Raw genomic sequence first — 15,170 nt, forward strand, 5'->3', positions numbered from 1 at the left:
TCCAGACCGCAGCCCAGCTCTGCTACATTGTGTAGCAGCACGGAGAAAGAGAGCCCAGAGTTAAATAAACCTCTGGCTTTTCAGGGGTCCTGTTGGAAGGCTTGGTCGACCCCATTGGCTGAATCAAATTCGCCTGGCTTAGATGGGTCAATCCAGGTGTAACGCCCACCTAGGTGTACCACCCCTTCCTGTCCAGAAGCTCAAACCTCTGAGCATGCGTAATGAATGCCCCAGTCCCTATGGTAGCTACCTAACACCTCCACCTGTGGACTACTCTGCCCTCCTCAAGCAGTCATCATCCGGGCACCGTTGTTTCTCACGTCTTTTCTGCTTCCCACTCGCGCAACCCACTGGAGGAGACAGGCCTGGACCTGGCAAGCCAGAGCTGGCATCTTAGGATACGTTTGAGGTTTTGAACTGGGTTGGATTCATTCTTAATATCCGAAATTGTATTTGCTGAGATTAAGGGATTCGAAAAGGTGATCTCAGCCTGGTGTGGTTGAGGAGACCTTGTTTTTTAATGGTTAAACCAGTGGTTCTCAACCTGTGGGTTGAGACCCCTTTGGGGGTCAAACGACCCTTTCACAGGGGTTGCCCACTTCATAACAGTAGCAAAATGACAGTGAGGAAGTAGCAACGAAGATAATTTTATGGTTGCCGGTCACCACAACACGAGGAACTGTATGAAAGGGTGTGGCATGAGGAAGGTTGAGAACCACTGGGTTAAATCATGCAAATTGGAATTTATGACATGACGATTTGAGTGTGTCCTCAAGAGAAGCAGCAGCCACAGGAAGCCCACTTCCTTCCATTCTTGACCCCTGCCGTTTATGAGTAGGGAGTGGGATTCGTTCAGGTATGTACCTGGTGCTTGTGAAGAGAGCCTCCCCGGAGCAATCACCACACGTGTGGCCGCTTATCACGCCGAGACTACATTCCCCAGAAGCCTTCGCGGTGGATGCCGCACTTCCGGCTCCGGGTCGTTCTCTGGCTGTGGGCTGCGGTGCGTTGAGAGCCGGCCTCCAGCGCCAGGTGCGCTCGGGTTGGGTCCACGTTAGCGTGCTCGCGCGCCGCCTGTACGTTTCCGCGACCCGTGGCCCCGACGCCCCAAGCCAGGCCCCCTCATTTGCACCTTGTCTGGTGGCCCGACCTCCGCCCCGACCCGGGACTGGAGCTCTGTGCCCCGCGCTTCCGGCTCTTCCCGGGCCGAGGCTGGGTGGGGCGCCATACCATTCCCCTATTCTACTTGGCACAATGGGTATGAATTGAAACATAGGAATGCAATCGCCTAGGTAAGCGGAGATCTATCGGTCCCAGGTATCTCTGCACTGCGCCGTCACACCATTCCATTCTTCTGGATGAGGATCTTCCTTGCAGGATGGCATGTCTGTGAACAGATTACCTCTGCTCTTGCCTGGTTTCCCTTTTCAGTAGTCTAATAACTGTTTTGTGTTCTTTGCATCTTCTGCACGCGTAGGTCTTAACGCGGGAACCTGCGCCAAGTAAATTCACTGCCTCGATAAGTCGATTTCAACTTGTAGTGACCGTACAGGGCAGAGGAGACCGCCCTGGGCTTTTGAGAATTTACATCTTTAGAGGACTAGGCGGCCTCCGCTTTCTCCAACGGAACTGATGGTGGATTGAAACCACTAAGCCACCAGAGCTCCTTAGTAGACACTCGAAAAGCATTTGAGAACCGAAGAAGCTGACAGTTCTTAGACTTCTCAGTGCTTTCTGTGGTGCTGTGAAATATTTAATATCGCCCTTCTAGCCATAGAAGGACTGTGACTTCCACGGAGTGATGGGGTTGTTGTTGGGTGATATTTGAGTTGGCTCTGACTTAGCGACCCTGTGTACAATAGAATGAAACACTGCCTGCTCCTGCGCCAGCCTCACAATCGGTCTCATGTCCGAGCCCATCGATGCGGCCACTGTTGATGCATCTTGTCCAGGGCTGCTTTTAAAATGCCTCTCCACCCTACTAAGGAGACTGGTCCCTTCTGATAACATGTCCAAAGTATGTGAGACTAAGTTTCACCATCCTTGCCACTAAGACAGCGGTTCTCAACCTGTGTGTCCTGACCCCTTTGGGGGTCCAATGACCCTTTCATAGGGGTCACCTAATTCGTAACAGTAGCCAAATGACAGTTATGACGTAGCAATGAAAAGAATATTATGGTTGGGGGTCACCACAACCTGAGGAACTGTGTTAAAGGGCCAAGACAGACATTAGCAAGGTTGAGAATCACTTGCTCTAAGGGACATTCTGGCCGTACTTCTTCCAAGACAGATTTGTATGTCCTTTTGTCCATCCATGGGACTTTCAATATTCTTTGCCAAAACCATAGTTGAAATGAATTGATTTCTCTTCAGCCTTCCTTATTCAGTGTCCAACCTTCACACCTATGATGTTTGGTGCAAGCATGCAAAATAGGTATTTGTAGCTAGGTGTATTGAACCTGTGAAGGGTAAGGCTACGTGATAATTTGGGTGGGCCATGATTTCAGTGGTTTTATATTTATGTACAATGTAGTTATGTATAATGTAGTCATCCTCTGTTTGTGGTCTGATATAATTGTCCTCATTCTTTTTTCATCTGATGCAATCATCCTCCATATTGTGAGGTGCTGTAAAACTGTACCCGTGGTTATGGTCCCATTTGGGATTGAGTTGTCCGATAAACGAGGCAGGATTAGGGAGGCTACATCTTGAGTCACCACTTTAGTTGAGGATATGACTCCAGGCGCTCTCTTTACCCCACGTACCACATTTACTACCCTTATGCACTGCCTTGCTCAAGTCAAGGGAGTTTCCTTGAGGATATAGTCTGCATCCAGGATAGGAAGAAAGCTCATGGGAAAACTACATTGTCTTCTAATTCCATTTTTGTTTCCCCCAACAAACTCTTGAAGCTGACTCATATATACGAACACTTTGGCAAAGTTCCTTCTCTTGCCGTGGAGCTTGTCTTAAGTTCATCATCATCTGACCTCTGGTTCCAGAGCCAGTCCTCTGACCTGCCTGTCCTCTACCTGCCAATTTGGCTTCATCAGCCCCTGCAAGTTTGTGAGTCAAGCGAAGCATCCAAGCTGACACACAACCTACAGATTTAGGACTTGTGTGAATTCTGTGAAATATTGCAGTAAAAAAGACAAAAGAAAAAAAAAGAAATATTGCAGTAAATTATGAAACCCAAAAAGAACAGGTTGGGAGCGGGGAGGGAAGGGGAGGGGGAAAAAAGGAAAATGAGCTGATTCCAGGAACCCAAGTGGAAGGCGAATTTTGAGAATGACGAGGGCAACGAATGTATAAGGGTGCTTTACTCAATTGATGTATGTATGGATTGTAATAAGAGTTGTATGAGCCCCAATAAAAAGATTTATTAAATTAAAAAAAAGAAATGAGGTTAAGAGGGGAGGAATTGATGTTAGAAATGTTGATGTGGTATAACCTAAAAATGAAACTGCCATCAAGTCAATGCCAGCTTACAGCCGCCCTATAGGACGGGGTAGAAATGCCCCTTTGGGTTTCCAAGACTTAACTGGCAGCTGGTTGTTTCCACTGCTGACCGTGAAGATCACAGTCCAACATGCCATCCATCACTTTACCACCAGGTGTGGCCCACAGTCAGCACTATTGGTGTTACTGTTTCCATTAGTATAGCCCCGTGATCATTAGGAGCAGCTGGGCTGTAGTGCGCTCTGCGACCTTTTCACCCATCAAGTCCCTCTGTTAAATTGGGGACTTCCATGTTCCCACCTGTTAGGGCAGCTGCCAGTTAATGTGTAAAGCGCCCTGCACCGTGCCTGAGTCACTGGGGACAGGTGAACAGGCCTGGACTTTGGGGGTGCCTGCCCCCTCCCGGAACTCTGCCGGGGGCACATTCTCCCGCGCCCCAAACAGCAAGCCCCAGTTGGCGATGCTGGGCCCCTCCTGCCTTCCGGCCACCAGGGGGCGGTGCAGGACTCCAAAGACGCGCGGCAGGCGGCGGAGCCGGGCTCTTGCGCTTCCAAATCCCTGCGGGCTTTCTTCTCTCTCTCTCCCTCCCTCCTTCCCTCCCTTCGCAAATCTGTGCGGGCTTCCCTCTCTCCTTCCTTCCCTCCTCTAAAGTTTAGAGTCTAAACTCTGCTGGCTTTTCGCGTGCTCAGATGGGAATCCTGAGCGCCCAGCGATCTCCACCCGCAAGTCCTGGAGCAGAGAGGAGAGATTTGTGATGGAGGCAGATCTAATGCGCAGAATAAACCCCAAACTCCGGGGGGCGGGGGGAGCGGGCAGTCTTCCTCCTAATGACCTAATCTCTTCAAGCACCTACAGCAGTGGTTCTCAACCTTCCTAATGCCCCGACCCTGGAATACAGTTCCTCATGTGGTGACGCCCTCAAGCATAACATTATTTTCGTTGCTACTTCATCATGTCATTTTGCTACTGTTATGAATCGGGCGACCCCTGTGAAAGGGTCGCGACCCACAGGTTGAGAACCACTGGCCTAGCGTTTATCCCCCACCCTCAGAGCCCTGTGCACCCTCTTCACTCGCCTGGGGCCTCCTTACACTTCAGGAATCACTCGGAATACTTCCCAAGGAGCAAGTCTTACCAGGACCCCACGTCTTGTTTCCTGCTTGTTTGTTGTCTGTCTAGCACGTGTCCCCCCACCTCCCACGCACCTGCCCACTGGGCCTTGGGCTGTCCTCAGGAGGAGCTCAGCGTGTATTTGCCGGGTCAATGGCTGGCTTCACAGGGAAGCAAAACAATTAGCAGCCAGCCCCCTTCCCTGAGCTTCTGGAAATGACCTGGCAGAGCTTATGAGACCCCGGAGCGAGACAGTAAGACCTAATAAGGCCTAGAGTTGCAAGATGCATTTTTAAGGAAATGAGTTTCCATCCCACACCCCAGGCTGGAGTTGGGGTGGGGGGTGGGGACCTGGGGATGTGTGTGTTAGCCTGCGCGGGTGCCCCCACCCAGGCTCTGCTCTCTGAGAGCCCCTTTGTCTCCAGAGAGGGAAGAATGCAGGCAGCAGGGAGGGAGCCCTCCACCTGCACCACCATTTGGATAATAACTGGGTCTTTTCTTCCCAGGCTGGTTCTGCAGGTCCCCACCCCTTCCCGCAGGCAAAACCTTCCCTAGGTAGCCAGGGAAGGGTTGCCCAGGTCAGCGAGAGTTTAGGGGGCTCAGCAGGCCCGGAAAGCTGGACTCTTGTGATGTTGGACCAGGTGTCTCTTTTAGTTCAAGCACACACACACCCACCGCCCCCACCACCTTTTTTGGGGTTTTTCAGGAGATGGATGGTCAACAGACTTTGTCTCTCGTACTTTGGACATGTTGTCTGAAGGGACCAGGACATCATGCTTGGTGAAGTTAGGTGATCAGCTAAAATGAGGAAGACCCTCAGTGAGATGGCCGCCACCATGACTGTCACCTTGTCCCCGTGGGACTCGGCAGCCCCCAACGACACTGGGGTGCAGGGAGTTGGATGAACCGTCTCAGTTCACAGCCCTCCTAATTGGTTTTTGTTCCATGAGTTCACTGATCTTTATCCCCCCATTCCTCCCACTATGAAATGTTCTTGAGTTTATGGGTGGTTTTGTCACATGTGTCGTGTGATTTATTAATTAGTTGCAATATTACTGACTACAGAGCTCATGCTGTTTCTTATTGGGTTAGCTCATCTCCAAGGAATCCTTGCCCCCACCTCCCCATCCCTACCTCCAACACACAGGCAGCTAACCCTACCCAGCCAGTAGCTAGCTCTGGAATCATGATGTGCTTCTGAAACTCCGCTTCCTCCGTGCCCTCTGGAGCACCCAGTGTAGGGAAGTCCGCAGCCCTGTTGTGGGGACAGCAGCCCCCGGCGAGCCAGGGAGGTCTGCGGTTTCCCATAGTTGGCCCCACGCCTGCAGCCTCAGCAAGCTGCAGTCCCAGTGACATTTCAACTGTAACCTCGTGCGAGACCCCAGAACCAGTCGTCACTCTGTGAATGAGAGCCGAGTTCAGGACAGCTGAGGACTTTCGTCCTGGCCCTCTCTGCCTTGGTGCCTTGGGAAATATGAAGAGAGGAGGGCACAGAATCAGCATGTGACAGAGGAGTTTTGCTCCCCTCCAACCCCACCCCGATCTCCCAACTCCTCCTCCTTCTGTTCCATGGCCCTCAAAGGTCTGAGTAGCAGCTGTGTGCACCTGGGCTGTTCTCACCCTCTCTGAGCTCCAGTTTCCAGCTCTGCCCTGTGGGCTGAATGACTGGAAGAAGTTCAGCCTTTTCTATGTATGGGGAGGGACCGTGCTGGAAGCTGGTATCTGGTGTGGTGGAGACACAAGGGAAGGGGCTGGGCTTGTCATGGCCTCTACCTGAGGTTTCGAGGAGTGCTCAGTTCCTGGATGTAGTTTTTGACAGGTCTGTGAATGGAACAGACGCTGGAAAGGAGGAGGAGACCTCGGTCCTACACACACCTCCCCATTGGTTATCTCTGTCCTAGGGCGAGGCTCAGAGGGATGGCACCTGGGTAGCGTGACAGGTGACAGGTGCTTTATCAAAGGCTAGTACAACGAGGTGCTGTCAGGTGTTGGCAAAGTACGACCCACCTTCATCCTCCATCTGGGTCTAGTTTGGGGTTTGTTTGTTTTTCCCCAGTTTTATTAAGCTATAATTCACATAAAGATCCCTGGTGGTGTAGTAGTGGTTATGTCTTGAGCTGCTTAACCAAAAGGTCAGGAACGACCAGCCACTCTGCAGGAGAAAGATGAGGCTTTCTGGCCCCTAAAGAGTTACCGGCTCAGAAACCCACAGGGGCGGTTCTGGTTCTACCCTGTCCGAGAGGGTGGCTATGAGTCAGCATCAACTTGAGGGCAGTGAGTTTTGTTTTGTTTTAATAATCGCATGCAAAATCTGGTTAGTTTAAATGTTTAATTCAATGGTTTCTTGTTTGTTCACAGAGATGGGCACTCATCCCCATGATCAGATGTAGAACATTTCCATCCCCCCAGAGAGAAACTCCCAGCTCCCTCCACACCGCCCCGCCTGGAAATGCCACTCATCTACTTTCTGTCTCTCTAGGTTTGCCTGTTCTGGGCAGCGCATCTAAATGGAATCCTACTGACCGTTTGTGCCTGCTTTCTTTCACTGTGAATAATGTGTTCAGAATTCACTCATGCTACAGCTTGAGTTGGGACGTCATTCCTTTATATTGCCAAATAATATGCCTGTGTATGTGTGTGTGTATTCCGCCCCATGTGTCCGTTCTTTAGGGGAGGGTAGTTATTTGGTCCTGTTCGCCACCCCACCCCCACCCACCCTTATACACACACACACACCTTTTGCTTATTATAATAATAGCTTCTATAAAAATTGGGGAGCGAGTTTTTATTTCTTTAGGATGTAGACTTAGACTATCTAAGGCATCCAACTGTGTGGCCTATAACAAACTAGGGGTAGCCTTGAGAGGAATGGGAATCCCAGATCTCTTCATTGTGTCCACGCAGAACCTGTACACAGATCAAGAGGCAGCTGGGCAGACAGAACAAGGGAACACTGGGTGGTTGAAAATCAGGAGAGGTGTGTGTCGGGGTTGCATCCTCTCACCATGCCTATTCAATCTGCACGCTGAGCGAATCATCAGAGACGCTGGATGACAGGAAGAAGAATGCGGTACCAGGATTCGAGGATGGCTTAGTAACAACCTGTGATACACAGATGACCGGACCTTCCGTGCCAAAAGTGTGGAGGACTTGAAGCACTTGCTGAGGAAGTTCAAGGATTGCAGCCTTCAGGATGGATGGTAACTGAGTGTAAAGAAAACAAAAATCCTCACCACTGGACTGATAGGTAAACATCATGACAAATGGAGAAACGATTGACGTCTCAAGGATTTTGTCTTGCTTGGATTTGCAGTCAGGGCTCAGGGAAGCAGCAGCCAAGAGATCAGAAGACACCTTGCATGGAGTAACTGCTGCATGCATACGACCTCTTTACAGTGTTGGAAGGCAAGGGGGTTACTTGGCGGTCTAAGGTATACCTGGCCCAAGCCATGGTATTTTCACTCACCTCTCCTGAGTGTGAACGTTGGACCTGTTCTATGGGAAACCAAAGAAATATTAATGCATTTGAATTATGGTGCTGGCGAAGACTATTGACAGTACCATGGACTGCCAAAAGAACCAACTGATCTGTCTTGGAAGAAGTGCTGTCAGAATGCTCCTCAGAGACAAGGATGGTGAGACTTTGTCAGGAGATGTTGTCAGGAGAGACCAGTCCCTGCAGAAGGACACCATGCTTGGTAAAGCCCCAGGACAGTGAAGGAGAGGCAGGCCCTCCAACAAGATGGGCTGATGCAGTGGCTGCATCCATGGGCTCAGACATGAGAGCAATGGCGAGGTTGGCGTGGGACGCTGTATTGTACACAGGGTCACTATGAGGCAGAGCCAACTTAGTGGCACCTGACGATACCAATGTAGGCGTGGAATTGTCATGTCAAACTGATCACAGTATGTGTCATTTCTTGAGGCTTGGTGTCAGACCGTCTAGAGAAGCTAAGAATGTTTTCTTCCATTTTTAAATGAAGAAAAAAATCCCGAGAAGAAAAGTAGATTGTGAAAAAGCGTACAAAATTCTAATTTTGCTGTCCATGGGTAAAGCTTCAGTGGACATGTGTGTTCCTTCATTCACATGTTATCATGGCTGTTTGGGGAAAAGCAATTCCTATTGGGGTCCAGCTTTACCGAGCAAACTGGGTTTCCATTGAACAATGCACACACCTTGTTTGTGCTTCTGCCCCACTGTGGCAGACAGGAGGGTGCAGCGGTGACCAGGTGGGCTGCAGAGCCTAAAACATGGACTGTGTGGCCCTTCATAGGAAATATCTGCCTGTCTCCCCCCAACTATCATGATCTCAATTCTACCTTACACATCCGACTAGACCAGAGCATGTACACTGCTACAGGTAAGATCTCAAAACACAGGGGATCCAGGAGAGATAAACCCCTCAGGACTAATAATGAGAATAGAGATACCAGGAGGGGAAGGGGAAGGTGGGGATGAGAGGGGGAACTGAGCACAATAATCTACATATAACCTCCTCCCAGGGGGATGGACAACAGAAAAGTGGGTGAAAGGAGACAGCGGTCATGTAAGATACGATGTGGGGAGGAAATTATAAATTATCAAGGGTTCATGGCGGGGGACAAGCTGATACCAAGGGCTCAAGGAGAAAGCAAATGTTTTGAGAACGATGATGGCAACCTATGTACAAATGTGCTTGACACGATGGATGGATGGATTGTGATAAGAGCTGTAAGAGCCCCCAATAAAATGATTTTTTTTAAGTATCTGCCAGTCTGGGAACTCTGTGGGGATACTGTGGCTATGAGTTATTGTTTGGGGGAGAGCAGCTTGGGGCTGGGCTGCTCTGGGCTTGATGGGGACAGACTCAGTGGCCAGCCCTTCTCCCGCGGGTCCTGAAAAGAGTGAGATTATCATTGGCCCACTCAGGACAGAGAACCGGGGTTTGCAGACAGCTCCGGCTCCCCCACACTGAGCAGGAGGCAAGGGAGCTACTTTGGCAGGTTCTGGGGAATCAAAGGCAGTCCCTTCCGCTTGGCTCCACTGTGAATAATGCACGGTGGGTGTTTAGCAAGCACTCCATCTTGTCAGAGCACTTTGATCATCATTAATTAGTCAGAACCTGGCTCTGGCTGTTGCCTAATAAAACTAAATCAGAAGTGACTTTGATGTCTGCCCCAAGACTGGGGCTCCCACCTCCTCCGGGCCAGAGTTCTGCTTCCTCCCATGCCTCCCTGTGCCCCTCAACCCCACTGCTTCACAAAGGCCTGATGCTTATTGTTTCTGTCAGAAGTCCAGCTTCCCGAAGGCAAGGGGGCTCAGAATTTCACGTCTCTGCACTCCTAAGTTCTTGTCTCTTCACAAGAAAGGTTTCAGGTGAGGGACACAATTAGACCCAAGTCAGAGAAAAGGTTTGAACAGCAAGAGTGAAGGGGATACTTTGGCATAGAAGTCCAAAGGGTCCTTAGTCTAAAAGGCCTAGCAAAATGCAAACCTGGACCTAGCAGTCTGCTAACAGTGGACCCGAGGCTGGCTTCCTGGAAGGTCTTCTGCCATTAGCTGGCCCTCTGTAGGGTGCCTCCTAGTTCCCAGGTATGTGTATCCCAATACCCCAGTTCCTCAGACATCATGCTGTGCTGCAGACCCAAAACCCAAGAGTGTTGAGGCATTGTGGGGGCAGTGAGAACATCCCGAGAAGGTCAGCAGTTCAAAACCACCAGCCGCTCTGTGGTGAGAGTTGGAAATCCACACGGGCAGTTCTACCCTGTCCTATCAGGACACCGCGGGTCACGGGGACAGCTTTTGATTTCCTGTGCGGACTCGCGCCCTGGCACGCGGCGGGGTCACTGGACAGCAGCTGGCTGCCTCGGGTACACGTGTCCGAAAGGACTCTCACGACTGCTGAGCATGTCATATGATGTGGCTGCTTTCTCCATCGATTCAACAGAGTTACCGTCACTCTGCCATCCAGTTGATGCGATTCAGAGCGACCCTATGGGACAAGGTGGAACTGCCCCTAGACTGGAACTCCCAGGAATAGAAAGCCTCCCCCGTCTCACCCCGTCTTTCTCCCAAGGAGTGGCTGGTGGTTTCAAAACACTGCCCAAGGACCACAGCCTCGTGGGTAACCACTGTGTCACCAGGGCGCCTACGTCAGTGAGCACACAGGTCCCATACAAAAGCCAGGACGTGAATGTTGGCAGCAGCATTATTTGTCATCGCCTCCACGTAGAAATGGACTCATGTGCCCATCAGCTGGTGACTGGATAAGCAAACCATCTCCCCGTGCCTCCCCCTCCCCCAGGCTCTCCCCCTCACTGCCCTCCCCCCACCCTCTGCCTTTACCAGCCTCCTCCCCTCTGCCTACCTGGTTGCTTTCCTCTGTTCTCTTCCCAAAGGATGGTAATTAAGTTCTTACTCTGTAATTGGCATTCCATGGCTCGCCCCTCCCCCTTGGAGTCACCCCCTCCCCCCCCCCCCCCCCCCCGCAGCAGAAGCCAGACTGGCAGGAGCCCAGGAGGGTCCCACCTTGTGTTCTCAGAAAACTGGGGCTTCTGTGTATTGAATATTCTCTCTGTGGGTGCTAGGCACTGCTTGGGCCCAGTCCCTTCCATAGGCTGCCTTCTTGGATCCCCAAAGCACCTGAGGCTTGGCGAGGTTAGCAGGGGAGCCAGGATTTGAACCCATTTTGAACTGGCTTCCAAGCTGAGAAAATAGACTCCTGCTTCCTCAGCTGACCAGTATATTTATTCTGAAACACCCCCCGCCGCCACCACCACCCAATGCCAGTGCACCAGTGGCTACCCTCACACCTCCCTGTAGCCTCGTCCTGGGCCAGGCCCTTGTAGCGTCTCTTCTAAAAGTCGGGGTCTACTTCTCCAGTCCTGCAATCTGGGCTGGCCTTGCTTGGGACCATAGAACGTAGCACAAGTGAAGAAGGAAGTTTCCACTGGGCCCCAGGAGCCCTGCACTCTTGCCCAAGTCTGCCATGCAAAGCCAAAGAAGCCATCAGGAGTAGTGTGGCAGGCAGAGATGCCACTGAGGGACAGGGACTGAGGTGGCCTGGGGGTGGGACATTCCATCTTGTTTTGGAAAGGCTGAGATACTGATCAGATAGCCAAGGCCCCAAGGAGTTGATGGCTATTCAAGTCTTGGGGGTGGGGAGGTGCATGAACATGGAGGAACTGGGTGAGATGCCCGAAGGGAAGGTGGGGTTTTGAATCTGGGGTCTGCACACTCTCAGCTGATCTGGGCGGGGCTGAATAGTGTCCACCCCAAATTTATGTGGCTGTCCAGCCCAGTGGTTCTCAACCTGTGGGTCAAGACCCCTGTGGGGGTCCAATGACCCTTTCACAGGGGTCGCCCAATACATCACAGTAGCAAAATGACAGTGATGAAGTAGCAACGAAAACAATGTTATGGTTGGGGGGTCCCCACCACATGAGGAACTATAATAAAGGGTCGCGGCCTGAGGAAGGCGGAGAACCACCGGTCCAGACCCTCAGCGTAAAGCCTGAGTTGGCAGCAGGATCTTTGCCAACCTAACGAGCGAAGATAAAACCATACACATCTCTAACTGGGTCTGTTGCTCTGGACCGGATTGAATGAATACACGAGGGGACGAGAGGGAGTGGGGTGTTCTCAGAAGGGCCAGTTGTGAAGCTGTTGCAGGAATGAGGGGAAGAGAGGCCTGAAATCGGGCCAGGGAAGAAGGAACAGAGCAGGAAGGACCAGCTGCTGCTGCATGCACGCGTGTATATTTTCCACGGACAATCCTCGAATTCTGTAAAGCCACGCCTTACTCTTGCTCCTCATGAGAACTTTGTGAGGTAGTATCCTGTTAGCCTTACTCTACAGGGGAGCCAAACTGAGGCTCAGAAGGTTGAATCACCTGTTCAAGGGCACACAGCTGGTCTGAGGGCCACTTCAAGTGGTCTTCCCCGGACACGCTGAAGAACTAATCAAAGATTCCTCTCAATTAACTGGAGGGGGAGGGGATCGAGGAAGAAAAGGGCCTGAGATGACCAGAGCCTGTTGAACCCCACCCAATGGCAAAGAGTTGGGAATGGTTGGTGACTTGGAGGGGAGGTTTAAGCCTAAGGAGTGAATACCTAATTATGGAATTTGATGTATCAGATGGAGACTCAGAGGAAAAGTCCCCAGGTGCACACCTTGCAAGCTGGTCCTGCCACTGAGCATCTGAAACCCTCCGGCAGCATTCAGTCTCCCGCTTCCTGGTAAGTGGTGTGTTCCTGTGGGGAGCTGGGTCTTTCTGCATCAGCAACTTGTGTCCTTGCAGGAGCTCTGACTATGCAGCCTGATTGATTGACCAGGCTTAAAAGGCTGCTGTTGAATTTGAGATCTCGGGCTTGCAGCCCTCCTATAGGTCAGCAACAAGGACCAAAAAGCCTGGCATGGACTCGAGCTTATTATTCACCCGAGAAGACATTATAAACCACAAGAACGCAAGCCCAGCAGACTAGGCACGCCGTGTGCTTACCCTCTCATCCAGCGTGATTCATAATTAAATCAGCGGCAGGCAGGAAGGAAACAAGAACAGTGTACAAACTACCATTGGGAGGAGCCACAAAGACCAGGGAGGTTCCACATTCTGAAGCTTCAGGACTTGAGATACTTGTGACCTTTCCGGCAGAAGCTGCCCCTCCTTTCCACACACGGAGACTAGCCTTCCAGGGGAGATAGCTACAAGGAGCATGTGGGAACCTGGGGTACCCAGGGAGCCAGACTCAGCCCCACTGCACGTGTGTCTAGCTACAATGTGCGAGGGGGGCTCGGAAGGTCAGCAGGTGGGCAAAGAAGGCACAGAAGAAATGCAAATGGATCTTCACCACATTGCACGGTCCCTGGGCTGCACAACTCCAGGGGGCAGCACTGGCCTTAAGACCCTATGGAGCACAGCTCTGGGGTTGCCAGACAGAGCCAAGTTGATTTTGGTTTGGGAGCCTGAGGTGAATACTGTGGGCTGTCTCTCTCACCTCTCACTCCACCATCTACTAGTTGGAGACAGTGAAAAGCTAAATCCTCCCTTTCCCAGGCTCCCTTGCAGCTAGGGTTCCATAAGCAAATTACCATATATACTCATGTATAAGTTTTTCAGCACATTTTTAATGCCCTTGTTGTGGTCAGATTAGGTGCCTCGGCTGATATGCAGGTAGGCTTATACTCGAGTACAAACGGTAGGTCTGCCAGTCAGAGGAATCCCTGAAAGTTGTGAAGGGGAAAGAAAGACAGGGGGCATTTCCCCCCTACTCCTCTGGCTGTTGGTGCTGGCAGAGGAGGTGGAAACCTGAGGTCTTCCTGCAGCAGAGTCTTTCTGCGACCTTCTGAGTATCAAGAAGCAGATGTGCTCAGAGGAGTGTTTGGGACCCAAATTCTAGCTGCAGCTCCAGTGGTGACTTCAGAGGTCGTGGCCTCCCTGGAGGGTTAGTTCTGTAATGACCTGGTATCTTCCCTGGAGGCCCAGGCTACAGGCGACTCTCTAAGCTGGCCAACAATTTCAGGAGCCCCTTATTCCCTTATGCCCTCTATTACATCTCCTCCTGCTTAAAATACCTAGTGTGCTTTCTGCTTATTGCACAGGACCTTGGTTGATACACAAAGCAGCTTCTACCATAGTTTAAGGTACACATAGTCTTACCCAGCACTTTGCCATCCAGGACTGCGTCTCTCAGACATATGTGCACAGCAGGGAAGCATCGGACGTCCAGGAGACACACAGAACCACTGCCCGTAGTCCAAGGAGGCTTCAGAAAAATGCACAGAAACATTCTATCATCTGTTCATTCCATTTTTTTTAAATGTATTGGGAGCTCTTACAGCTCATATAACATTCCATACATCAATTTTATCAATCATATGCGTACATAAGTTGCCATCATCATTTTCTAAACATTTACTTTCTATTCGATGCCCTTGGTGTCCGCTCCTCCTTTCCCCCTTCCTCCCCATTCCATTTTTCCCAGGAACTTTCTGAACTGCTCTCCTAGTAAAACACTGGAAACATCTCAAATATTTACCAGTAGAAAACCAGCCAAGTAAACTGACATCCGTTTCCGTGGAAAACTGTGCAGTGGACAGAGCGAGAGTTCATCATGAGTTCTTAGAAAATGAAACCGAAACTGCTCCCTGCCATCGAGTCGATTCCCACTCAGAGACCCCCTGTAGGACCGCACAGACTGCTCCCCGTGGCTGTTGGCAGCTGGGCAGTTTCTTTAGGGGGGGTGGGAGGCCCCATCTTTCTCCCACAGGGCAGCTGGAGGTTTCGAGGTGCTGACCTGGCCGTTGGTTGGCAGCCCAGGGTGTTAACCCTGTATGCCACCAGGGCTCCTTAGAGAACAAGCTGAGATAAGTGAGGGGACTTTCCAAAAGTGCTGGGGAATACCAAGAGAAAGACTTGGAATGCCAAGAGAAAGACTTTTCCAGGAACTTTTTGAAATCTTCTCATATTAAATGAGAGAAGCAAGGTGCCCGACTGTTTGTTTTTTTAATGGGGGTAGAAAAGAAGGAGCTACTGTCAATGCTGTGTGTGCACAGAGTGTCTCTGGAAGAACCCAGAAGGGCGTGCATGGTGAGCGGGGACCGCCTCTGAGGAAGGAAGTGG

General features: G+C 51.1%; 1 protein-coding gene and 1 long non-coding RNA gene across 2 annotated transcripts in view; one reads left to right on the forward strand and one right to left on the reverse strand.

Annotated features, from left to right (window-relative positions):
- Window positions 1–9,315, forward strand: part of ZFP90 (ZFP90 zinc finger protein) — a 30,832-nt gene extending 21,517 nt beyond the window's left edge. Inside the window, exon 4 of the transcript XR_012780826.1 lies at window positions 6,928–9,315. The gene's annotated coding sequence lies outside the window, so the exon portion shown is untranslated. The remainder of the gene's footprint in view (window positions 1–6,927) is intronic.
- On the reverse strand, window positions 6,916–14,906 carry LOC142431393 (uncharacterized). Its single transcript, XR_012780827.1, has 3 exons — window positions 14,587–14,906; window positions 14,208–14,313; window positions 6,916–7,773 (listed from the first exon to the last, which is right to left on the reverse strand). It is a non-coding gene; the product is annotated as an uncharacterized LOC142431393 (long non-coding RNA).
- Window positions 14,907–15,170: the final 264 nt, after the last annotated feature.

Source organism: Tenrec ecaudatus, chromosome 18, assembly GCF_050624435.1.
Source record: "Tenrec ecaudatus isolate mTenEca1 chromosome 18, mTenEca1.hap1, whole genome shotgun sequence".
Lineage (NCBI taxonomy): Eukaryota > Metazoa > Chordata > Mammalia > Afrosoricida > Tenrecidae > Tenrec > Tenrec ecaudatus.